This window comes from Rattus norvegicus, chromosome 9 (assembly GCF_036323735.1).
Source record: "Rattus norvegicus strain BN/NHsdMcwi chromosome 9, GRCr8, whole genome shotgun sequence".
In the NCBI taxonomy this organism is placed as follows: Eukaryota; Metazoa; Chordata; class Mammalia; order Rodentia; family Muridae; genus Rattus; species Rattus norvegicus.
The window spans coordinates 79,206,144-79,230,993 of record NC_086027.1 but is presented as its reverse complement, the minus strand read 5'-3'; the positions used below and the strand labels follow the sequence as shown (position 1 = coordinate 79,230,993).

The following is a 24,850-nucleotide window of genomic DNA, read 5'->3' as shown; positions in this document are numbered from 1 at the left end:
CCGAGGCTCAGGTTTGCTCGTGGGGTGCTGTCCAGGGGCTCTCTGCAGCGGCAGCAACCAGGAAGACCTGTGCCGCCCCTTCCGGGAGCTTCAGTGCACCAGGGTTCCAGATGGTCTTTGGCTTTTTCCTCTGGCGTCCGAGATGTGTGTGCAGGGAGCAGTCTCTTCTGGTTTCCCAGGCCTGTCTGCCTCTCTGAAGGTTTAGCTCTCCCTCCCACGGGATTTGGGTGCAGAGAACTGTTTATCCGGTCTGTTTCCTTCAGGGTCCGGCGGTGTCTCTGGCAGGGGTCCTGCCGCTCCTGGGCCCTCCCCCACGGGAGCCCAGAGGCCTTATACAGTTTCCTCTTGGGCCAGGGATGTGGGCAGGGGTGAGCAGTGTTGGTGGTCTCTTCCGCTCTGCAGCCTCAGGAGTGCCCACCTGACCAGGCGGTTGGGTCTCTCTCTCACCGGGTCTGGGAGCAGAGAGCTGCTGCGGGCCGGGATCCGCGGGTGTGGGACTTCCGGTAAACACAGAACGTGCCCGGTTCTAGAGAAATTCTGCTTCCGTGTGTCCCAAGCTCACCAGGCAGCTTTCTTGCAGCAGAAAATTTGGTCTTACCTGTGGTCCCGAGGCTCAAGTTCGCTCGTGGGGTGCTGCCCAGGGGCTCTCTCACATTTTTTTTTATTTATAAGAGCTGCCCTGGTCATGGTATCTCATCACAGTGGTTGTAACCCTAACTAAGACAGTATAGATAAAATACATTATTTTCTGTTTTATTCAAGTCATGAAATGCTCATATTAGTAAAAGTTACTTTTAGTATTTAAATTATTAAAAAGTATTCAGGCACACTTATGATACATTTATTATATCCCATTGGGGGGTCTATAGTAATTTTATTGTAACAGAGAAAACCAGGTGTGTGTCTACATGATTAGAGCAGATGGTGGTTATCTTTCACGAGGGTGGAGTCTGAGTCGGGCTGGTAGCACACAAACCCCAGAATATCTCCTTCTGATCCTGCCCTGCATGTCTGACTCTTGTGAAGATACAGGCTGTGCAGCCAGGATGAATGAAGAGGTCCAGCTGGGCAGAGGCCCTACCCCAGTAGGAGCCAATCACTGAAGAGGACAATGAAATCAAGGGCAGAGTCCCACTCTCCACAGCTCTTGGCTGAGAGAGGAGGCTATGTCATGAACAGAAAAACTAGGTTCTCCTTTCTTAGATAACTCCTGATAGGATGAGGGTGATGGTCAACCGAGCAGTAGAATGGGGTGAAACTCTAGGCTATAAACAGCAGTGACAAGAAGAGGCAGGCAGACAAGACACTACATCTTCTACTGTTCCTGTTGACAGGGCAGCATACCTGTTGGTCTTTGTAAAGCATAATTTCCATAATGTGGTCTGCTGACACAGTTGCTCCACACCACAAGGACAAACATGACAACTGTCAATGACAGAACTAGCCTCTTTAATATGAGAGGCTCTACCGGGGTCCACAGGGGAACTCCTGACACCATCTGAGGCTTCAGGTAAAGCTTCTGACCTATTCCAATGTCATGGCTGACAGGTTGTTGGTGCTGTGATTTTCTTGCCTGTGTATACTTTCAGAAAAGCTGGAGGCAAAAGGATGAGGGAGAGTTTGGTTTAGATCCGACGAAGTTCCAGATACCAGCTGTGGAAGCCTCTGCCCTTTCTCTTTTCCAAGGAACAGGTTCAATCGCCCAGCGTTATGCACCGTGGTTGAAAACAGGATCTACTCACCACTATCCACCCTCCCTCACCCTGCACAAGACTCTCACAAGAGCAAAGGCTGAAGGGAAAGTGGTCTCTGACTCCTTGCACCTGGTAATTACCTGGTGACCTAGTGAATGGCATGGGCAAGGTAGCCCACATTGCCAGAGGTGACCCCTGCCACGGAGATCCGGCCGTCCTTTGTCATGTAGACTGAGAACTCCTTGGTCAGCCGCTTCACTTGCTCAGGCTTTAGGCCGGTGAAACAGAACGCGCCGATCTGGTCACTTCATGATTGAAGTGGGATGAGCCCTCTTTCTTCAGGTTGGAGACCAGCTGGGTCCTCATGCTGATGATGCGGTCAGCCATGCCTTTCACCTCTTGCAACCATTGCTTTTGCGAGTCTGGAGAAGTCAGGATGGTTGCAGCGATCCAGGCTCCACTGAGAGGCGGGCTGGAATACAAGGGGCGGATCAGGATCTTCAGCTGTGGCTCCACCCTTTTGGCTTCTTCCGCATCTTTGCAGACCACGGTGAAGGCTCCCACATGCCCACCGTACAGGCCCATGTTCTTGGCCTATGATTGGCAGAGGCAGACATTAAGCCCTGCTGGATGAAGTGCCTCACGGTCCAGGCGTCCTTATCACCATCACCATTGGCAAAGCCTTGGTAGGCCATGTCGAAGAATGTGAAGAGATTCTTTTCCTTCACCACCGACGCCATTTCCTTCCACTGCTCTGGACGCAGGTCCATGCCTATGGGGTTGTAAGTGCAGGCACGCAGGAGAACACTCTACTCTGGGATTTTTGATAGTCTTCTAAGGCTCCGGACAAGTCAAAGCCTCAAGTCTTGGGAGTCATAGTATCCATAACCTTGTAGCTGCATGCCGGCATCCCTGAAGATGGGTGTGTGACTTCCCCAGGATGGTTTGTGCAGAAAGACATCTCGGCTGAACTCAATAAAATCTTTGCAGAAAACTGGCTCCGACCCTTAAGGCTCCAGTCCCAGAAATGATCTGCACAGTAACAAACCGGCAGCTTTTCAACACTTCGTTGTTCTCGCCCAGGGCCAGTTTTGCGGAAGCCTTACAAAATTCAGCCAGACCCCCAATGGGCAGGTATTCTTTGTCCAATTTTTTTTCCAGCAATCTGGGCCTCTGCGTTCTAGACACTGGGGAGCACGTAAGGCTTTCCGTTATCATCCCGGTAGACACCAACTTCCAGGTTCACCTTCTTGCTGCCGGCATCTCTCTTGAAGGCTTCAGAAACTCCCAGGATGGGATCTGGAGGTTCCATCTCAACATGGGCCCACCAGGAGCTGGCTCTGACAGAGGCTGCAGCTGCAAGGCCTGGGTGAAAGGCAGTGGCCATCTTGGAAAGGACGCAACTGGAGTGCAGGAGCCATGGTGGTAAGACAACAATTGATGGCAGTCGAACCAAGATCAGGGGAAGCCAGTATGTCCCATTTATAATAGCCCTCAAATATTAGGGTACATTGGGGAAAGAACGTCTGCAAGTTCTTATGCCTTTCATATTTGATAGTTAGTAGATTGCTCCATGGGCTTGCAGAATAATACCCCATCTTCACTAAGAACCCAGAAGCAACCTAGAATCACAGGGAAAATGGAGTTTAAAGGGCAGAACTGTGAGCAGAGGACAGATTCTGGCAACGGGAGAGGCCATGGAAGAACAGCCTATGCCTGTGTCCCAGAGGTTCAGGTAGGAGTGTGGTTACAGAAATATGAAAACACAGGAAAGAAAATGGTTTGTGTGTGTGTGTGTGTGTGTGTGTGTGTGTCTCTCTCTCTCTCTCTCTGTGTGTGTGTGTGTGTGTGTGTGTATGTGTGTAAAATAAAATCTAAAATTCCCGGAACATGCATAGCAACTTACCATTGAATCCTTTTCTGCAGTTCTAGAAGCTTGCTTTAATATCCTGGCACTGAGGAAGCATCATAGCAGGAATAGCATGAAGCACAGCATGGAAAGGGTGATATTCAGACAACAGCATCCAGCTTTCTCCCCAAAACTCCACCTTTCCTTGGTGAATGTTTTTAGAGCTTTGGAGTCCCTCACTCAGTTGTTCACTACCTTCAAGTCTGTTCTCTGCTCAGCATCTCATATTTAATACAAGACTATAATATGCTGGTGGCAAAGCTGCTCCTCCTGTACATATCTAAGTACATCTGAGATACACTGAGTCTCCAAACGTTTTCGACTTTGCTCTGCATGCTATCTTATTACAGATTGGCTTGCTTGCTTGCTTGCTTCCTTACTCCTCCTCTTCCTCCTCCTCCTCTTCCTCTTCTTCCTCCTCTTCCTCCTCCTCCTCCTTCTCTCTGTCTCTCTGTCTCTCTATCTGTCTGTCTCTGTCTCTGTCTCTCTTTCTTCTTATTTAAACTGGAAGATCTCACATATGAATCACATGTACAAAACAGCAGCATCCCATCGGAAGGCCTGTAATTTCCAGACCTGCTTCACTCATTACTACTCCTTGCCTTTGATGCAAAGCCTGGGGGATAGTGTGGAAGTCTTGTTCCTGCATCTACAGTAAAATCGATTCTAAGGTATGCAGTACAGTGGAGAGTATGAAAACCAGAGAAATGAACACAATTGTGTCCTTATGGTTGCACTGTGTGATGTGCTACTTACTTTACGCGAATGTTCTTTTCAGATTTCTTTTATTTTTACCTGTGTGAATGTGTAGCCACGCTCTACAGTCACACCTAGTACCCCTCAAACTTAGCAGATTGTGCTGGGTCCCCGAAACTGGAGTTACAGACTGTTGTGAGTTATCATGTAGGTTCAGGAGATTGAATCCGGGTCTTCTGCAAGAGCAGTAAATGATCTTAACCACTGAGCCTACATATTCCTCCCCATCTATGGCATACTATTGACTGAGGGATTCTGTCTGTGGTGTATGCAATGAGGAAAAAGAAATTCCAAAAGAAAATTCATGTGTTTATATGGTGCAATTTTTGTACAATAAGACACCTTGCTAGGCAGGAGAATAACACAGATTTACAGAAGTTCTGACCTGTTATTAATTATGTTTCATATTGATTGTGATGTTTCATATAATCTTTTATTAATGCAAGTGTTTAGGTTGTAGAAGGAAAAGGAAAGCTGAGAGGCTGGTTTATTTATCTTTAAACAGGTAAGGACCAGTGATGCTACCACAGAAATAAGATAGATGGGTCCTAAAAACCCTTCAAGATTTTAAAATCTGAACTATTTGGATTCTATTTTATTCTGTTAGTCTGATTACACCAGGCTTCCTACTGAGTAGGTTTTGCCATTAACATGTGTGCATATACATATTAAAATAGTTTCCTTGTAAAACATAATCTTGTGTAATCAGAATATTTTGATGTTTATACATAGTTAACATTTATTTTCATTGTGTGGATAAAGATTATTTGGGTTATCTATTTTAAACTTTTCTTTTAATAAAGGCATTACTGTAATTTAAGAATTTATTATATATAATATAACATAGCAGATAAAAGAAAATAGTCATTGTTTAACAGATTCTATACAACCCATCCTTTATTAAACAAAAGATATAAAGAATATATTTACATTTTTTAAAGGGAAACTCAGTTAATATCTAGCATGCTCCAGCAGTGACTAGAGCCATAGTTCTCGTAAAGGGGGATTATGCCAGAGATACAAAACCTGTGTTCTCAGGAAACTTGCCTTCAAAGTGGGAAGTGAAGTAATCAAGGAAATGAGCTAGTAAGACAGCTTCAGACACAGGTACACTCTCCTCTGTGTAGGGAGCTTAGGAGAACCACTGCAAAGAAGGACTGTGAGGTAAAGGCAATCAGGCAGCAGCCCAAGAGCCAGAGCGAATTTTCCAGGAAGCATAGAACACAGTTCTAGGTACAGGCCTGAAGCCAGTCAGGACATAACTAGGAGGAACAAGGAGGCCTGAAGGCCTGTGTGAAGGATTGGGGAAGGAGAGAGAGCGAGAGAGAGCGAGAGAGCGAGAGAGCGAGAGAGCGAGAGAGCGAGAGAGCGAGAGAGCGAGAGAGCGAGAGAGCGAGAGAGCGAGAGAGCGAGAGAGCGAGAGAGCGAGAGAGAGAATTGGTGGCTTGAGCAGCAGGAAGAGCCAACCACAGAAGTCTTTGCTGGCCCTTGATCAAAAAGATCCCTGAAAGGCCATCTGAGGGCTGAGATTTTACCCAGGAGGTTTAGTGATTCATGTACCAGCTGATTAAGATGAGGCAGGTACAGTGCTGGACGACTCAATCTATCTCCCCTGTGGTACCAGCACAGGATGCCATCTTCCCTGCAGGGCAGCCATGGATCCTTCCCAGCACTAGGAAGCTATCTGTGACTTAACACTTCCATAGCTTTAGTCTTTCCTGCTTTTACCTTATCACAGAGGTGAGTCTTTGAAAAGTCTCTTTAAATAGTATCTTCAAAACTTTGCTTGCCTGGCATCTGTTTGTTTCTTTCTTTCCCTTCTTCTTCTCCTCCTCCTTCACCTTTGTCCCCCACTACCATAATCATTTCTTACTTTTTGTCTTTTGTTCCTGAGTGAAATGACCAGTCGTTTGACTATGCCTTTTTCGTACTAAATCTTCATAAATGTTTAATTAAATTGTATATGTGGAGATGTTTTCTTTTTTAAAGTTCTAACAATATTAATATAATATAATAGGATACTATATACATTATCAAAAGCTAACAGAGTGTGTGAATGAGTGGGTCTCTGTTTCTTGTGTCTTCTCTTATCACTATGTTCTTGCACTCTAGCATTTAACAGTATCTCAGGAGTGTCTTTACTATAGGGCAGAGACAGAGGAGGCACTTCTTACCTGTGTCAGCAAAAGGCTACTGCTGAAGCCATTCGTTTACCTAATAGAACCATGCACAATAGAGTGGATTTAGGGGTGAAACGCTTTCGGGAATTTCAGTTGAGCCACTTAACAGCTTCAGGAAATTCTTTTGTTGCCCGTGGGAAGGAATGAGTGAATTCTCAGTAGCTTTTCACTGACTGACAAGATGGACGTCGGTTTCTGTGCACTGTGGTGTCAACTCCACTTCCGGCTTCCTCTTATGATGCCTATCTTAAGCTACCCTCACCTTAACTGTCTCTATAAAACCTTTATGTTTAAAACCTTCCTGCATTCTTCTGGATTTAAAATATGGTTTAAAATTTACAAAATGTACTAGATTTTAGGAATACAAAGATATACTCTTTCTTCAATGACTCTGAGTATTAATAAGTTTCATAAGTATATAACCAATTAATTTTAACAGCTGAATATAGAGGATGGAAATGCTGAGACAGAGGACAGGACAGAGATGGGCCAAGAAGTCTTTAAAAGGTAAAGACACTTGAACAAAATCTTTACATATAAGCACATGCTTGCAACATAAAAATATTGTGTAGCAATTTATGTGTATTCTCCGATTTTGAAGTATTTTGTTTCACTTAAGAAGAGTCACAGACAGTCAAACGGAGTAGACAAGCAACAAGCACATACACGAGGGGCCTTCCCTGTAGTCCTGTGGGGTTGAGGCTCTGAGCAGCGCGTCAGGCCTTGGTGAAGTGTAATCTTGTTAATTTGGAGGATAGGGAGGGCAGGCTTGGTGCTGGAGCAAGACTGTAGTTGTGTGGAGGAACTGTAAACATTTCTAATGCAGACTTGCATTTAATACTGAATCTAATTACTTTGATATCTGTGCTTTGCATATCAACAGTCATTCCTGGATGAGGAAAATGTGTCTCAAGAGCAGGTCTTCTTCTCTCAGGTGTCTTTCCTGTTTAGCCAAAGCATTTTTCCAGCTCTAACTTGTAACCCAGCTGATGTGCTCTTCTGCAATGAAAAGTGCCCCTGGGAAGCGGCTGCTTCTCCACCTGCTTTGACCTCTGAGCTGAGTGAGTGAAAATCCTGAGTCGCAGAAATTTTCAATATACCTTGTTCTGACTTCAGGAGGACATGGTAACCAAAAAATCGTGACTGTGCCATCAAGTTCAAGACTTATGAGGATTGATTTGACAATATATTTGAGGTTATACTGTCAACACCTGCAACTCAAAATAAATGTGGAATGGAATACAATCGTTTTTCAACATAGCTACTCTGATCTGCTTCACAAAGTGCTTCAGGTAAGAACAGTGTAGAGCCATGCTCTGTACAAACTCGGGGAAAGTTCTAAACAGACTTAGACACAGTATATTTTCTTAGTGTATGTATACGTGTGTACATCCATGTTTCTCCCTCTCCCTCTCCCCCTCCCTCCCCCCCTCCAGCCCTCTCTCTCTGTGTTTGTGTGTGTGCGTGCACGTGTGTCCTCGAATGTCACTGTCAGGTGACAGGATCTTTCTCTGAGGCTGGAGTCTCTCTAATTAGGTTAGCTAGCAGCCCAGCTGGAACTGGGGATCTGCCTGTAGAGACAATAGTTGCCAATGATTCTTATCTACCCCTTCCTGAAAGAGATAAATAGAAATAAAGTTCTATGCCATTGAATATTTGAGAAGGAGCAATTGTTGCAGAGCTCAAAAAGACTCTGAGTCCACACTTAAGCCAGCCACACTAATAACATCTCTGATGAGGAAGGGCAAAATCCTATCATGGTACCAGGAACATTGTTTCTGTAATTAGTATAGAATTTGGTGATTTTTATAATTGATGATCTCAAAATAACAGTATTTTAAAACTTTCTAATCTCAACCCTCCTGGGTTTGATATGAATCACATATCCCTAAGTCTAATTCTGTTTACAAATTATATTATTTCACCACTTACACTCTAAAGTATCTGGTCTATTTTTTTCTTCAGAGTAGATGTTACCTGTAGAGTGCCAACCCTTCTCAGGCGACCCCACTCATAAATGTTCCCACCAGTATCCCAGTCCCCAGACAGATCTACTTGGAGAAATCCATACATTCCAGGTAGCCTCTTCTGTGTAGTGGCCTCACATGGACTCTAGCATATGACAGACGTCAGCACAATTCCTCCTGCCCTCAGGCATGACACAGCTTTCTTCCTTGTCCAGCCTTTGATAACTGGTCACACCCCATCCCTCCTTGCATACACTTACTTGCCTTGACTTCCAGGTTTCATGCATGCACCGTACCCTAGGTATCTGATAGGCTCACAGAGAGCATCACGCTTATATTAAACATTTTCTCTTTTACAGAGTATAATGATGTGCTTCTGAGCTTCCTGTCCCTGAGTGGAACAACAGCATCGCTTTATTCTTTATTTATTTGGAGGACAATTGTCTGCCACATGCTGTGCACACTAGTTCTTAAGGTGTTCCCTCTCCCTCCCCTCCACTCCCCTCTACTTCCTCCTCCTCCCCTCTCCCTCTCTCCCTCTCTCTTTTTGTGTATGTGTTGTGTATGTGTTTGCATGTGTGTATGTGTGTTTGTATTCACGTATGTATGTGTATGTGTGCAAATGCACATGCAAATGCATATGAAGGTCAGAGGACTGTCTCCAGTGTCATTGTTCAGACATCTTACACATTGTTTCTTCGAGGCAGGGTCTCTGAGTGGGACCTGGATCTTGCCACCTCTGACCCTACTTTCCTGGTTCCCAGTGTGTGTCATCATGCTTGGCTTCACACATGGGTTCTGCACATGAAAAGCAGGCCTTCATGCTTGCACTTTATCAATAGAACTACACCTACTCTATCAAATTTTTTTATTCAAACTTTTCCTTATTACCTCATATCCTGGAACTAAAAATAAGACTATACACACACATACACACACACACACACACACACACACACACACATACACACACACACATGTTTTTAGTCTCATATACTAAAATATGAGATTTTCTTTATTTAAATTTCATTTGCAGGCATTAAATACCCTTACTGTTTGCTTCTCATGTTTCATTTTCAAACTATTTCCTTTAGCCACATGTGTGCACTAGTCTTCCTGATGAGATCTGTTTCTTTCAAGGAAAAAAAATGGCTGACTCTAGTTAGAGTTATATTGTATTCCTGTATTCCTACCCTGAAACTTCATTGAGCAATTAAGATTATAAATCCATTTTTCAGAAGTCTAAACACCATTTATTCAACCTAAGTACTAAGTCTAAGCCTTCTTTAAATGTAGTTAATTTACTCTCCTGTCCTTTCATTACTGCAGATGTAGATGAGAGAAAGAAGCTATAGGAACATGTGAATAATCAAATTCAAGGATCTCCCCACTATTAAACACTCCTCTGGTCTGCTCTGAATACCACAGATCCCAGCAATGAATAGGAAAGCTGAAGCTATGACTAGGTAGGTATCCCATTACACTTCCTCACAATATTACAAGACTTAATATGTACATAGATACATATCACCAAGGTTACAACATTCACTATAAATGGAATTTTTCCTAACAAGTTAGGCAGGGACTTTACTATCAACTCTGAGTTCTTCATCATGGGTCTATAGTGAATTAAGTTTAATACTCAGTAGCTCTTCCCTGGAACTCATTTGCTCTCGTCATATCTTTGTCCTGAAAAGATCTTTTGAAACTTGTAGTTTTTCAATATTGTTAGCTATAAAAGAGGAACTACACTGCTCCCTCATGAGGCAGAGGCAGGTCCAGCTAAGACTATGTCTCAGAAAGAGAACACTGAAAAGTAAATTCTGTAGATTCTCTTTTGACTTGTTGCTTGCATGGGACACAGTGCTTTGGAGACTTTGAAGACAAGTAACACTGAGCAGAAAATCCTCCTTTCTGTTGTTTGTTAACGGGATCAGGGACGCTCATTCTCACTTCCATGTTCCAGGAAATCTATTGTTCGCACAGAAAAATTGAGGTTTATGACCAAGATAAGGTGGAGTCCAATTATGCAGACTTGGTAGGATACTTAGTATAAGGAGACATTTCAGTATTGAAAGAGGAAAGGGGGAAGGCAGGCAGGGAGATCTTACTGGGGCAAATTTTAGTTCTCAGAATTGCCATCTCCCATATCCTGAAATATTCTTAGGAAAATAACTATTTTCCTGTTCACAGGAATATTAGAAATATAAGCCTAAGGCTTTCTTGATGGTACAATATAATAATTACATACCCAGTAGATTTTGTGAAGTTTTATTCTGCACTGTAGTGTAATGTATTAAGAATACTGTTTACATAGGAATTCAGGCATCTTCTAAAGGATTTTACCCGTAATAAATATTTAAGTATTTAAATATTTATCTTAGTCAATTTTCAAACATATTATGGTTATTATAGAAATGCACTTTTGTTGCTTTGAGGATACATGAACTTGAAGAATTTTGTCTATTTGTATTTTTAATTAATATTTTAAATGCAAATGTTTTTATCATTGCAAAATATATCTTTCTGAAATTGCAAGCAATGACAGCTTATGAAGCAGCAGTACTGAAGCTGTTGCTTTATGACAACCACTGATAGTTCTTTATATCTTACAGGGCTCTAAAGTTACTTGAAAAAAAAAACACCAAATAGTGTATCATCGGAGATCCCTCATGTTAATGATATTTCCATATACATAGTAGATTCCATTCCATTCATCCACTCAGAACAACATCACATGCCCCAAATATAGGAGTATGGCCAGGAATATTCTATTTCTACACTTTCTCTTCACTAGAATCACTGCAAATGAATGTTTGACTCTGGGCTCTTGGTCTTCAGCTTCCCAGGGACACAAGGTACTCAATGGCAGTGTGTTCTCAATATAAAATGAAGCAGTGGGATTCTGTCTAGCAGAAGACTCTGATGCAGTATTCTTCAAACCCTGTCATGGAAAAGTGATTGTGTGTTGCCCAACAGGGCCACTGTAGTAACAACTACAACATTACCACCACCTGTGTCCATGTGTACTCACAGAACCCAAAAGTCAGGATAAGCAGTTTTGAGAAACTTGGACAAAGGCAATCTCTCTGACTTGCTGCAAACCATCTGACTAAGATACACTAGAACTTGGGATTTAAATTAATGTTTTAACATGCCCTCCAGTCATAATGCTGAATGCTAAATCTTGAAAATACTGTAACAAGCTTCCCAAGGGTAGTGAATTTAACTCTTACTGTGGTTTTCTTTAAACATAAATTGTTTCATTTTTAGATCATGTAATTTGTACACTATTTGAAACTCTTAAAGAACCCATCTGAATCAAGCCTTAAGAATACATTACTATAATTCAAAGCATATCTTCACTCATTGAATTAAGCAAAGTCCATTGACAATTTGCTTTTACACACACATATAGATACATATTTATGCAATATGAATCCATATGTAATTTAGATACATGTACACTACAGAGTGATAATAAAACATTCTATATATTATTGATATATAAAATGTACATTAATTATCTGACAAGAGAGCATGCCCACTCTCATGTAATACCAGGTATCATCTTTGGAACTTTTTTATAGCTAACTTATTGACTATGGAGATCCTTTACGTAACCCGGCTGCAAAGCATATAGATAGATCAAGGTGATGACAGTCTTAAGGAGTGGAAAGATTGAACATGGAGGGACAAAGCAACAATACACTAATATTGAGTACTACTAAGACAAAATTACACCACAGCTAAAAATTGTTCAACAGTATCAATATTTTACTGACTATAGTAAAGACATCTAAATTCATGGCAATTTTTTGAAACAGTATTGTCAACGCAAGGGTTGACCCCCACAAACTATTAAATAATTTTTGTGGAGAAATAAAGAAACCCTGCATTATTCTTAGTTGCCCTAAAGTAAAATTTATAAAATGAAACCCCTTCCCTCAAGGCTCAGGGATCCATGAGGGAAGAAATAACGTTTGTAGGATCCAGTGGTGGGAAGTGATTCCAAGGGAACAATGTCCTCCAAGATGCAACAGGATGGATGAATGTTCCTATGAACTCAGCGACTGTGGCAGCATCTGTAAGACCTGCACACATTCAAACCAGACGGGTCCCAGGACCAAGATGGGGAATGAAACATGAGGTCCCATCCCTATCTCAAGAACTGTAAGAACTGTCTGTAATTTATACCTGCTGGCAAAGGGAAAATCAGTTTTCTCCCCTAGAATGACACTGGATATACCGATCATGGCTCAGGGCAGGCCCATGGCCAGGAAGTTGACCAACAGTAAACAAACTCCTTGTCTCTTAACACAAAACAAACTGCAAGTTTTTCTATGGGATCTTTGTTTCATTTTGTCTTATTTGGTATTGTTTTTCTTATTAGTTTTTTGTTTGTTTAGATTTCCATTTATGTTTATCTTGGTTTTGAGAAGGAGGGAGGGAGGGAAGGAAAGAGGGAAAAAGGGAGGAAGAGAGACAGAGAAACAGAAAGAAAAATTTATTGGGTGAAGAGGTGGGAGATGTCTAGGAGGAGATAGGTAGGAAAATAATGATCAAAATACAATATGTAACATTTTAAAATAAAATTTTAATGGCTGCTTAAAAAGTCACAAGGTGCAAATGTGGTCTCATGGTAACTATAACAGACAAAGATTTGTGGTACCTATTGACCTGAGAACATGTCAAAGACAAATCCTCTCCATGTAGTATTCTTTGGGCTTGGACTCGGTAGAGAATCCACTGTGGTAGACCAAGAGAATAGTGTACATTGCCTAATTTCTTCTAAGTGAACTCACAAGATGCCTATTTAAAACTGAAGAAAAGTGAATGAAAACAGATGCTATGCGGTGAGGAATACAGCTGCAGCATGATACACACCTTTAGCATCTCAGATTATCCCTCCCAACCTCAACAACTGAAAGGAGAAGCAGTGAGATTTGCAGTGAGATTTTTTTATTATAAAGTTAGGATATAGATCTTGGTTTGCTTTATTACATATGATGCAGGATGCTGTCATCATTACTGAACCAGGGTACCTGTGACACATCACCTCTTCTATGGATCCTATAGCTCCAGAACACATTTCTTCTGCTAGCATTCATTTTCTACAGTTGAGTTACACTAAACTTAAGACTGCTTCCATTCATACTTTTCTGCACTAATCAATGTCTGGGAATATTTTCAAATCATCATCAATAGTGTGCTAGAGTATGGCTCTAATTAATTTCTTTACACGAGAGGCTCGGACTTTTGTTTCAAGTGGCTTACAGAAGGATTTGTTTGTATCCTGTTGGTTCTTAATAATAGGGCATACTTGCTTGTATATTATATTTCATATAGTGCTTGCATTTAAGGGACATTTAAGCTTGGATTAATCTATCAAATGTAAACTTGCATAAAAGAAAAAATATTACCTATATTTCCCTTTAAAATAAAAATATCATTTGATGATGAGTCTTTCAGAGTGTATTATTTCTCAGAGCAGAGTAATTTAATTAGAAAGTATTAAAGAATATCTTTCTTGTGTGCATCAACTGTTGATTGACAACGATTCACTATCAATATGGCAGCAGCTCTCCCTCCCTCCAGAACCATAACGGCTCTATGCTGAGACACACCCTGCTGCTATCTGTTTCTTTTTGCTTGTTTGTCGTACACATGCAGAAGGTCATGCCCAGCACAAGCTGAATGAGTTTTCTACGTAGTTACTGAATACATTTTTAATAACGAAACTGTGATATGCCATATAAGTAAACTGAATAAAACAACAAAATATTAAAGAAAGTACAATTTACTAATATATCAAAATTCTTCCCTTCCAGCAATAACTGTACTCAGTATTTACCAAAATTTATTTCTAGAATTGTTTCTGTGCCTGTTTGCTAATTGTAAATAAGAAATCAATGCAAAGGTGTCAGAAAGGAGATGGAGGAAATGAAAATTCAATTGTGTTAACTTTTAGGGAGTATTTTGTCAAAATTGAAACCACATTACTCATATCTTTAAATTCATATTTTTGTAATAGTTGCTATTATTTTGAGCTTATTCTTCACTATGAAAAAACAGTAGAATGTAAATTGCTATTATCCTTAACCATGAGTTTCAGTGATACGATGCATTGTGGAAAGATCAACTCTGATTTTTTTTTCAGAAGTCCCCATGCTTGATAAGGAGAAAACAAGAGACCAGTGCACTTTGAGAATCTATTTGCAAAATATATTGCTGATATTCTATCCAGAATGTCAGGATCATGAGAGAAAGGGGAATGGGAGGGCCACCAGAGACTAGAGAGGGCAGACATCTAAGACCATGCAACAGTAGCTCTCAGACTATATTCTGAAACACAGAATATGGAGGGCTGGAATGTGGCTGTATTTTCATGGACAGATTCAGTTAAAAGTGGTGTCCTGACATCAGTTTCTTGTTTTGCCAATTTTACTAACTTTATGTAAGATATTAATATTAGGTAAGATGACTGAAGGTAGATCAGGAACTCTGAACCGTGTCTACACATCTAGTTTTAAATTATGTCAAAGGAGTTTAAAGTAGATCACCATATCCTGACCCACACCATAGGACAGAAAGAAGTCTCCAACTCTATAAGAGGCTAGGCTAGCATCCTGAACCCCAGGTAAAATTACCCTTCCCACACACCCACACCTGCCCAGCGTAACTCCAACTGCCTGTCCTCTCCTTTTCACTGTATCCCTTTGCCCCCAGGTCATGAGATCAGGAGAGCTGTTCCTGCCCCTCACCTGCTGTAGCACTTGAGAGAGGTGACCCTGCACCTTAGTTGCCAGGGTTGCCAATGAGCCAGTCCAGAGGATGTGGGAGCGGTAGCACCCGCAGGCTGATCAGCTCAGATACCTCTCAGGCTCAGTCAGATCCAGGACTTTGACTTAGCCCACCCCAACATCTACCCTACTGATAAACTGCTAGAATGCATGGAGGGGCTGGTCCTACAGATCCAAAACTACAGGATCTCCATGACACCAGGCAACAACAGGGGAATCTCAGTGAGATTCTGGTATTGAGAGAGTAGCAGAAGCCAGGGGGCTCATAGGAGGCTAATGGGTCAAGCAAAGAAGTGTGGACAAAATGTTATACTGTAGGATACAGTGTGACACACTACTGTTTCCAAAACGAGTTTTTTCCCTCTCTTTTCAGCAGGTTGTTTGGGTAGATGGCAGGTACAAGGAGGGAAGGGGTTAATGAGTGGGATTAGGGTGCATGGTATGAAATTCACAAAGAACCAATAAAATGTCCTTTTAAAAAGTTAAAAAATAGATTAAAAATGAAGAAAAGAAAGAAAATGTTTCACTTTCACACTATGCCTTCCAATGCCCAACTTTGAAGTACACAGGAATTAGGATGTTAAACTCTTCTTCTTTGGCAGATTCCAATTGGTACACACTCCTCAAGTATTAAAATATATTCCCACATAGCACACTCTGATCTAATATTAACCAACTTTGACATTACCAGTCCTTTACTAACAGATTTGCTTTTCTGTCTTTGTTTTAAGTCTGTTTTATGGTTGGGTAGCAGGCTTGCCAGGTGTCTCATTGATGTTATTTAATCCAAGTGGTTCTTCCAATCCTTTGCCTTTGAGTTCTAATACGTTTATAAAATGTGTGATGCCAGCAACATCTTGCTTCCTCTCGCTCAGATGTTAGCAGGGCTCTAGCATTATCTTGCATGGAATGTTCTAGCCCTTTGTCCCTGTGGCTCTACCTTCATTTATCTTGGTGGATGCTCTGTGTTTGGTACTGCCTCTGTATTTGTGCGTTTCCTTCAGTGAGGCATGAGTATGTGTGTTTTGAACTTTTAGTAGGCATGATTAACAGAGCTTGTTCAGATATGATGCACAGGGACTGTAGTTTTCTTTGTAGATTTACCTCTGGCACTTTCTGGCATTCATGACTGCTGGAGAATATGTGAAAATAGCTTGTTTTTGTTTTCTATCTCTTTGTACATAATTTCTTACCTCTTTTGTGGGTTTATCACTGGAGTCCATAATTAGCAAGGCTTCATTTTGATAGTGCTATATCCTAAAACTTGATTTTGTTTTTTTAATGACTTTCCAATTAAAGAAACTTTTAATTCATTTGAATGCTTTTGTTTGTTTGTTTGTTTTGTTTTGTGACCATATGGGTAGTTTTATGTTGGAGCATTTGTCTTTCACTTTGGGTCTCTTCTCCCCAATATTTACAACAACTTTGCTGTTTTCTCTGTAGTAACAATGATAATTATAACCTTCCATGAAAAATAATGCATTTTATATTTTCTCCCCTTTTAAATTCTGTATGTTTTAAGTTACTTTGCTTTGATGTGCTGGAGTAGATTCTCCTCACCCTTTGTGATTAGTTACTTGTTCTTCTTATTACAGTTTAGTAGCCAAAGAAGTTGTATGCTTCATATCTATTTCATATACATGGAGAGGGGTTGGGGGCATTTTGTGGTGTGTATAGGGCTGTGTGAGTTTGGGTTCTTTGTGTGTACAATGTGGGCCTATGTGAATATGTGTAGTATGTGTGGGTTTATGTAACTGTGTAGGAGTATTTAGGAACACATATGGGTAAGTGGGTGATTTGAATATGTATTATATAGGTGTGTGTAGTGTGTGTGTGTGTGTGTGTGTGTTATATGTGTGTGAGGGCATATGTTAGTTTGAGTGGGAACTGGGTGTGAATATTCTGGGTATACATGTAATGTGTTTGGTATGTTGGTGTGTATAGTATCATGGGGCATTAATCTGGAAGAGTATGTTTACATGGGGAGTTGGGATGCTCCTGAAGTATGGAGGGGAGTGTATAGTGTGTGATGTGTAGTTAGTATGTGGGTATGTGTGTATATGTGTGCATATGTGTTTAGGTGCAGAGTGTAGTTGGTGAGTAGGTGTGTAGGTTGGTTTGGGTATGCCTACAAGTACTGATTAGGTACAGAGATGCTTAACTGGATAATAAGACTTTTTAAGATACAGTAGTCAAGAGAGATACCCTGAGGAACAGTCTTTCTTTGTTTTTTTAAAGTCTTCCTTCCAAGTATACCTTCTCTAGAATATTGTTTGCTCCTATGGCTAAGGTGATCACTTGAGAGTTTTTACTGATACATGTGGGGTTCTTGGAAATGATGTCACTTTCATAAATAAAGTGGACTGTGGTAAATGACAAATTTTTGCTGTAGAGTCTCTCTTGCCCCATGGTTGCCTGCTCTCTTTAATGTACATACCTCCAAGTTGGTGAGTATGGTTGAAGAGTCCCTAGATTTTGAAATTTTACTTCCTGGGAACATATGAAAGACTGAGGAATTTACTGGAGATAGAAACATTATACAAGAGGGTTTTTGTATATTTATTTGTTTGTTTAGGTATTTTTATTAAAGCTTATGTGAGAATACAATTTTCAATATCTGCTGGTGGATTATTTTGTTGTATGTTTCTACTTCAATTTATATTTAAACAGAAAAGAGGACAAAATGCTATCTGATCATTCTCAATCTGCATTTCTTCTAAGCAACATCCTAATGCTTTCTTTTTTCTAAATCTCATCAAGTGTGGTGCCACCTTGATGCCATGTTAATAAAAAGTATACATTAAGACACATAAATTACTTTTGATTTTTAAAGAAAACTATAATTTTTCATATGCAATAACTATATTTGTTTGCTGTTCAATTTTATAAACCATTGAAGCATCGGGATAGAGGAGAGACCAAATATTTCTTCAAACTAAATGAGTTTGAGTTTTATACGGTCATAATTGAAAAGGTGATAGTTAATGCGAATTGAAAAGGAAATCAATGAAGAAAAAAGGCCTCTTTACCAAATCCCCCTTGAATGGCTGAAATGTATCAGGACCTCACAAGGAGAATGATTTTGATGGACAGTTGAGAAGGTGGAGAGTGAATGAAGAAGAAAGATTAAGTCATAGGAAACACAACAGCATGTTTTGTTCTGTATCCAATCAGTCAGTTACTGTCAGTAGTAAGGAAGAGGATGTCACAAATTCAGAAAGTTCATCTGAGTCCTTTTCTAAAGGTCCTGGGATAGCACTCTCTGAAACACCATTCTTTTCTTTAGAAAGTGCATGTTGGAGTAACAACTGTCCTTGACCTAATTATGATAAACGTAGTACAAATGAACAAGAAAACCAGTCAACATGGATGGTATGGACGTGAGACATATGATGTGCCATGATCCATGCATCCAGAAACCCTGAACAGTACATAAACTATTAGTCAAAAGGCAAATAGATGTTAGTGCCATGTGGTATTAAGGAGGCACCACGGTTCGCAGATCCACCCCTAACTCTGTCTTCACAGATATATTATGAAATGGATGCTTGGATGGGAACATTATAAATGCTTTAATTTTGGATGGGAATTATGGATGGGAAAGTTATGGATCAATACCATAATTTTGAAATTTTAACAAAAATGTTCTTATGAAGCAAATTTGAAATCAATCCCTGAGGAAAGGTTGAGAGTTAAGTCCACAAATACTGAGGTAAATTGCTTTGGGAACATTTGAGACAAAAAGAGGAGAACTGCAAAGTCTCTGATAGGTCAGATAATCACCAATATCAGTTTTCTGGTGTCCAATAAAACAGGAGAATCTACTGTGAGCAAAATACCTGAAAGATGCAACTACGGTTGAGCTTCTCATGGTTGGACAGAGCTTACATGCAGCACATGCCACCTCCTTGCAAAAACTACACAGCACATTCTAGAGTTGCAAATTGGAAAAGATATACTTTGTATAACTTAATAATGAACAAATAAATAGTTTATGGATTAAAAAATATAAAAGTGGATAAATATACAAAGAAATAATTTGTATAAATGGATCTGTGAAAACCTGTTTTAATCTGTTATGGAGTTCAGCACCACCAGAGCAAGAGCCCTAAACACTGAAATCATGGAAACACAGAAGTGTATGATTCAGGACTGAGTCCTCTGACTGAGGCACCATGACGCAGACAGGGAAGCCAATTACTATAACACAGATCAGATCAGCACAAGGAAGGGCCATTTAGCTAAAGAAGGGGGAGGCTGGTAGGGGGAAGTAAACATTTTAATCAAATCCAATAGACTGTTATTGATTTCTCCTTGCCAGGCTTACCTTGTAGAATACTTATAATGCTTTTGACATTGAGATATTTGGCCAAATCTATTGGATTAGTCAAGGCAAAGAGCTCGGCTACTGGTGTAATCTCTTGTATTTCATTTAAATGTGATTTATTCCTTTCTCCAAAGCAGGCTCTTATTGATAAAATAAATGAAATAGAAAAATCCCAAAGGGAATTTGATGTCCACTTACACAAAATAGGTTTGCTAAGTGTGATGATATGAGACTACATGCTTGTTTTTCTTCTCTTTTTATTTCTTTTTCTTGTTGTTGTTTTAAAAACCAAAACTAGTCATGTTTTCTATTTTTTCATGTGCTATGAAGTTAGTTATCCTTAGTGCTGGAAATCACTAAAAATTATCATCTTACCTTCCAACTGCAGGTTTTTTTTCTCAAAAATTTAATGTTATTTACTACCTATAGGCTGCACCTGCTCATAGATGAAATTTTTTACACTATGTCAAATCTTCAAAGCTTTTCATAGAAGCCTACCAGGAAGATTTTTATTTTCTTAGTAGCTTCATCAAAGTTAGGTCAATTGTCAACAACATCTTGGCAAGCTTTGAAGCTGTCATGTTTAATATCCTGAGCAAGATTTTTGGATCAAGCTAAAATTTCACAACTTCCCAAATGGTGCAAAATGATGTCCTGGTTAATATTTAACAGAACTACAGTAGGTCTTATTGAGATGTATGCCAATCACAGACAGCAAACACATGAAGAAAAATACTTTATAGCAAAACTAAACTAAACTAAAATAATTTCTAAGAATATATATTAGACTATTTTCGTTTGATGTCCACAATTATGGACAGAGAATACATTAAAACTATAGGTTTGGGTCTAACACAGTTCTTCTTAACCTGGCCTTGGCAGTTAGTTTTCAAACATGAGAAATCGGGACTCTGGTCCTGATTGTTTTACATACAATGCCCAGGGTGGTACAATTAAAAGTCTCAAGAATAAAGCTCACAGAGGAAAGTTGGGGCTGCCTCTTTAATTCACTGCAGCAACACCTCTGAAATCTCTCATTACTTCACCAAACACACGTCAGGTTGACAAGCACAACAAGCATCTTCATTCCATAATGGGTTTCACACCTCCATGGTGCTGGCCTTGTTATTAGCCTTCATTCCCAGAGCATCCTTGTCTGTTCCTTTTCAGTCATTCCACACTGGAACACTTCGGCTTTCTGGTTCCTCCTTCATGGCCTCTAATCTCAACCTAGCCCTTCTGTTCACTTTAAACATTATACTTCTTTGAGGAGTTTGTCTTTTAATGCTCCCCGTCGCCCCCCCAAAGGAGTGCTCACATATAATTACTTAAATTGACTCATTTTAGAGGAATAGTATGAGACATTGGTATATTATATTATATATAACATGTAAGGATAAAAAGAACAGAATGAGATAATTAGGTGCAAATTTGATGCATGATTTCATTGTTCACAAAAAATGTAAAATTCAGCAAGTTGTTACAATTTCCAAATTTCATCTCCATCTGAGCCTTTGACTCCAGCTCTGTGGTCCTCCCAGTCTTTGTCTCTGACATTTGTCAATTCCAAGCACAGTGCTCAGTGTTCTCTTGCATAATTGGACTTACCAGTGTCTGACCCTGAGCTTTCCTAGGAGAACACATCTAGCTTAGAGTAAGAAAGGCATAAAAGGTAAGACATATGGAAGACATCAAAATATCTGAAGTAGTTACAGTCTAGCTGATACTACAAGACTCTGAGCCACCCACACTACTTGGCCTTAAAGCAGTACCAGGAAAAACCCAGGTGCCACTGCAAGCTCATTACAGACAGCCGAGTATGGTTTTCATAGATGGGACATACGCTGCTGTTCCATGATTTAAAAATTTGGAGACTATGGTTTGCTGCACATTGTCACTGGACTGGTACATTCTTCATACATGAGGTTAAATCTGTCTTTGTGATTAGGTTTATCTATACTAAATAACCGCCCCCCGTGACATCCCACAGACATTGAAAAATAAATAAACTCAAAATGAAATTCTGAAATTTCTACTGATATGTTCTTTTATACATAGTCCTTATCCTAGAAATTTAGTCTTTGAATTGAAAACAAGTAATCGTATGGAATTCTCATTCTTCCCCAATTCCAGTTTGAGATCTTTTCATAGTCAACCAATCTTTAATACTTCTTTGTAAGTCATCGTTTTCCTCTGTTTCAAACTGACTTTGCCATAGTGTGCTAGCTGGAACATTACATTGGGGTAGGTTATTCCAGCCATTGAATATAATTTGTTAATTTATCTCCTCCTCAACGAGCTTTGGAAGATGGGGAGCACGTCACTCAGATGGTTTTGGTTTTTGGTTTTTGGTTTTTGTTTTATTTTGTTTTGTTTTTTGTTTTTTTGTTTTTTTTTTATAATCTCCATTGAAGAACTGAGGGAGAAAATGTCGACAGGCTTTCCTCGGCCTTCATCTGGATTATACTAACACACCTTTAGTCGTCTCTGAAACCTCTCATTCTTCTAAGAGTTATAATTTCCCTAAACTGCCATTGCTATTCACCTGTGGATCATCCAATGCTAAGAAAAACTTTAGTTCTCCATGAAAAATATGACAATAAAAACAAAATAAGGCATATTGATTAGATTATTAAGACTTCCATGGATTTCCTCATGTGTCCGCAACAATACTAACCAGAAGCGCTTGCTGTCTTGACACTACTTTGATTGTATCAACTGAGAAGTCTAGGCCATGCTGTGTGGAGAATTTGATGGAGTCTTCTAAGACTGTTGAAGTGGAAAGGATAGCTGTGTCATAGATCAGCTTGCCAATGCAGACATGGATCAGGTCTTGTGGTTTCTTTGAATGAGAAATACTCCCAGTGACCTACTGTGTTCACTTACTTGGTCCCTTTGATGAGGTGATGGGACTTTTGGAAGCTGTAGACTTGCTGGAGGAAGAAGATCACTATGTGAAGGCTGTGAAGGTTTATAGCCTTGGTCCTATTCTTGTTCACTCTGCTTCCTGCATGAGGTAGAGAAGTATCTCTCAGTTTCCACTGCCACCACCATGCTTTCTCTGTCAATATTAACACATGTTCTTCTGGAAGCCAAAATCAACTCCTATTTAAGTTGCTTTCAACAACAACAACAACCACAACAACAAGTAACTAGTGTAGTCCTAGAGCATATTCAAAATAAAATAAACTGGAGACAGATGGTGGGGACTAATCTGAGGATGAGGTCTTTCTAGGTGTGATGTCCCTGCATTTGAACACCTTCAGATACAATGAAATGCTTTTCTAGCAAGAAAATTTGCAGCTTTATTAACATTTTATGTCATAACAAAATTTTGTATAAACAGCAGTAACTTGCCAAGATTTCCTTTTAATTTAATCAGGCCATTAATCAGCAAGGTTAGGTCATACGAGTTAATATTTATTTTCGGCTTAGATACAGTTGAATGACTCTTGCTTTAACTGGAGGCAAAATGTTAGCTCCTCGTGACACTAAACAGTTTCTGGTGGCATTATTTTGACAGCATCTATTTGATCTGAGAAACTTGCCTATAGATATAGTGTTTGGGCAAAATTTGCTTACCTAAAAATCTCCAGAGTAAAAATGACCATAAAGGTTAATTTTAATCATCTATTAAAAAATAAATACCAGTTTCTGAGTAATAATTCCTGGCCCCAGATTTCTCACTTCTGCCATGCACCATTCACAAGAGTGACCAGGAGCAATGCAAAGCATGGGGCAACAGTCCCTATGCCTGAGAGTAGGAAAGTCTGCCTTCAAGCACACAAGGTGTCAAGAAACGACTTTGAAGAGAACTATAGAGTGAGGGGACTGAAAACACATAAAGGTTTAGTTTAGTTTCTCTTTTAACTCAAGAGCATTAAGAAGAATCCTGAAAATGATACGAGAGACCACAGAATTCGTGAGACTACGTTTTTACATTTTATGGAGAAGAGCATTGTAGGCGGGCTGTTTTTATGGAAGAAGTGACACATGAATCTTCAGTATTGATGCCCTCTGGATTTGATGAGCAGACTCAAAGAGTCACAGAGCCTCAGACATATAGCAAAAGCAGAAAAGTAGCAAAAGCAGCAAGTTCATGAAACACTACACTTCTCTCTGAAATGTGTGAGAATCAATAAAAGCAAAGCCAAACACTGAGAAGATTTCCAAATGAGTAATTTATTTCTTTTCCCCAGGACATAAAACCGCCCGAATGATACTAAAATTCAAAAAATGTGAAGACTCTTAAAGATTCAGAGAAAATACTTCTTTCGGAAATTTATTCATTAACCAAGAACAGGAAAAAATTACAAAGCTATCATGGCCTAATTTCAAAGGCTCAGGATCACTGAGCATCAAACAAACCAGTACCTACAAAATTAGAGAAATTAGTATTAAGTTGGAAATGTCCTGAGTTGAGCAGAGCGTAATACTTTACACTGTATTATCCTGAGATGAGCAGAGTGAGCACCGGGAAGTGTATGAAGAGAACATTAGTGTCAAACTGAGCTCAGAACAGGCAATGAAAACTACAAGCCCATTTCCTCCTCCTCCTCCTCCTCTTCCCCCTCCTCCTCCTCTCCTTCCCCCTCCTCCTCCTCCTTCCTAAATTTAAGGTACTGAGGGTTAATCCCAAGATCTTGTATATTTTAGGGCAATGCTAAACCACTGAGCTACATTGTCAAACTCAGTACTTTCAATATACATTCCTACACACATTTTGTTGATACTGAACATATCAATTACACCTGTTCAAACATTTCCCACTGAGTGGCTAAGTACATTTTCAGTTCACCTCTCCATATACAATCTCTGAGCTAAGCCATGGGCTGATTCTCAGGATGGCCACATGAGAATTATTCAGCAGATTATGGAACAAACACATGAAACTAAGACGAAGAGTGGAAGGAGCTCCAGATGTCTATAACAAAGTATTTGCAACATGACTCACCTTTCTTACAGAAAGAATAATGTGAGAGAAAAATATGCAATTAAAGTCCATTGAATATGAATTTGTACTCTAAATATATATGTGGGGATATATTCTGTCACAATGAAACTAAATCTTGAGGTCTGGTTGGAGCAACAAGCCATATCCAATGGCACCATGTTATAGTTTGAAAGGGAATGATCCCTGTATGAGCGCACATTTGAGTATTTTCAGTCATAGTTCATAGAACCGTTTAGCAAGGATTGGGGATGTGGCCTTGT

General features: G+C 40.0%; 1 protein-coding gene and 1 pseudogene across 9 annotated transcripts in view; both read right to left on the bottom strand.

Moving 5' to 3' along the window:
- Spag16 (sperm associated antigen 16) overlaps positions 1-24,850 on the bottom strand; it is a 919,670-nt gene that overhangs the window by 471,272 nt on the left and 423,548 nt on the right. The window contains exon 13 of one of the 9 annotated variants that reach the window (XR_005488954.2): positions 22,523-22,643. The exons of the other annotated variants lie outside the window; for them this stretch is intronic. The gene's annotated coding sequence lies outside the window, so the exon portion shown is untranslated. The remainder of the gene's footprint in view (positions 1-22,522; positions 22,644-24,850) is intronic. 9 annotated transcript variants of the gene reach the window in all.
- On the bottom strand, positions 232-7,920 carry Got2-ps1 (glutamic-oxaloacetic transaminase 2, pseudogene 1; annotated as a pseudogene).